Raw genomic sequence first — 2,214 nt, 5'->3', positions numbered from 1 at the left:
TTATTATTATTTAATATATATATATATATATATATGTATATGTATGTATTTTATTTTTCAGAACTGTTCAAGTTCGTTTTTAGCAAAAGGTAAAGACTTTTTAAACAGGCTTGCCCTAAATTTAAAAAAAGAGGATGAAGGTGTTGGCCGTCGTTGCACCAAAAACATTATTTTCCAGACATCTGTTCCAGAAAAAGAGAATGAAACAAAGGTAAAAACTATTATAAACATTACTAACTAAAGTTTTGGAAAATGTTTTTATCTCTTAAGCTAATAAATTTGATAAAATCAGAATTTGCATTAAGCTCCTCTTCAAATTCTGTTGGAAAAGGTTATTGCTTAAGATTTTTTTGTTTTTCAAATGAAGTAAAATTGAAGAACATGATTTATTTGCAGTAAATAATTTATACATTTTTGTGCATTCATAAAGAAATGAAACAGTAGAGAAAAATTACACTTTTGGCATTTAAACTATGGTTAGAGTGTAATTGTAAATTTTCTAACTTTTAAATTAAGTTTTTCTGTGGTTTTTCAATTGGATTGAATCCAAGCAGTCAAAAACACCTATAAATTTTTCATGGCTGGTCTGTTCCTTATCTGGCCATTTTCACTGGGCCTGACCAAACCTGTAATGGGTATGATCAAAATGCCCTCTTAGTTACCCATAGCAGAGTCAAAAATGAAAATATATATATATATATATTTCATTTTTGACTCAATTTTGAATCAAATTTTAAAGTGAGAGAAAAGTTTGGCATTAAACTATATATATATAGTTTAATGCCAAACTTTTCTCTCACTTTAAAATTTGATTGAACATTTGTTATCTGGAAACATTTTATTTTGCATATAAATATACAGAAAATTCAACATGGTAATTTTATTAATAAAATCAGGTGAGTAGAGACTAATTACTTTTGTATATGAAAACTTGATTGGCATATATCTTTGGAACAAATTTGTAAGTTAATAGTAAATGAACAGATCATATTTGCTGTTGAATACTGTGGAAGATTGATCAAATTTGATATTAAATTAACATAAAACTCAGTATAAAAATTTTATTTTAAATGAAAAATACAGTAACTAAAATTTGATTTTGAATATTGTAAAATATTCAAAATCAAACATAAGACTTTCCACATACAGTGTTTTAATTGACTTTTACAATTATTAGCTTATTTTTGAAATTTTTGCAATGGATAGTTCTTAAATAAATGCAACAATTAATGTTATTTAATTGTAATTTTTAGGTTCAGAATTTGAAAAGAAAACTCGACCTCTCTCTTTCTCAGAACAAAAGACTGAAATTTAGTAGCACAGCACCAACTTCTAAAGACCATGCATCTGTGAAGAATAGTGTATTCGATTATTTGGAAATCAGATAATTTTAATTTTTATACAAATTTTTGTAAATAAAATAATTTATATATTTTATGTAAAAAAAATATTTGAAAGTAAATAAATTGTTTAAAGAAATAAAAATTTGTTATGATATAATTTTTAATAATTCTTTATTTAGTGTTTAAGACAAGAATCTAATGCTTTGAGATATATAATTGCAAATCATTTACAACTGCTGTAAATGATCAGGCTAAATTTTGGATATATGATCATATATCCAAAATTTAGCCCGATTATTTATGGCAGTTGTATGTGTATTTGCTTAAGATATCAGGTTTCAATTGATGTGTATATTTATATAGTTGCAAATTCAATAAGTTCTGTAGATTTAGGATTTTTTACAGTTATATTTGGAGATGCTGAAAAATTTTTAATTTTTTGTATACTAATTCTTGCTCTCGCAAATTAATATCTGTGCATTTAAATATAGTGCAAAAATATAAAATGTAATTAAAATATGCAGAACATTATGCACAATTTTCTGCATAACCATTCTCTATAAGGAGATGGACATACAGCAATATGTAAAAGTCATTTCTTTTGATTCATTATCTGCATTGAATCTGTTCCTGGATTGAGATGAGATACCAGCATATTACAGGCTGCACATTTTACCCTATATTTATCCATTATAGATAGGATCACAATGAAATTAACTGATAGCTAGTACCTAACCCATTCTTTCCAAACTACACACAAGATTCAAACCACAATTCATTAGTAATTCTGCCTGCCAATCTGTAGCTGTTCCTCCAACTCTGAAGTTATGCTTTAAATGTAGTTTATATACAATGTGGTTATATTTTAAAA

The 2,214-nt window shown here is 25.8% G+C and overlaps 1 long non-coding RNA gene across 1 annotated transcript; it reads left to right on the top strand.

Annotated features, from left to right (window-relative positions):
* The first annotated feature begins 67 nt into the window (after window positions 1-67).
* Window positions 68-1,438, top strand: LOC111638444. The gene is made up of 2 exons (XR_002758876.1): window positions 68-211; window positions 1,254-1,438. It is a non-coding gene; the product is annotated as an uncharacterized LOC111638444 (long non-coding RNA).
* The last annotated feature ends 776 nt before the right edge of the window (window positions 1,439-2,214 follow it).

This window comes from Centruroides sculpturatus, unplaced genomic scaffold, assembly GCF_000671375.1.
Source record: "Centruroides sculpturatus isolate CEXI.00-Female unplaced genomic scaffold, Cexi_2.0 scaffold1281, whole genome shotgun sequence".
In the NCBI taxonomy this organism is placed as follows: Eukaryota; Metazoa; Arthropoda; class Arachnida; order Scorpiones; family Buthidae; genus Centruroides; species Centruroides sculpturatus.
The sequence above is the reverse complement of the archived record's forward strand: the minus strand, read 5'-3'. Positions and strand labels throughout refer to the sequence as shown.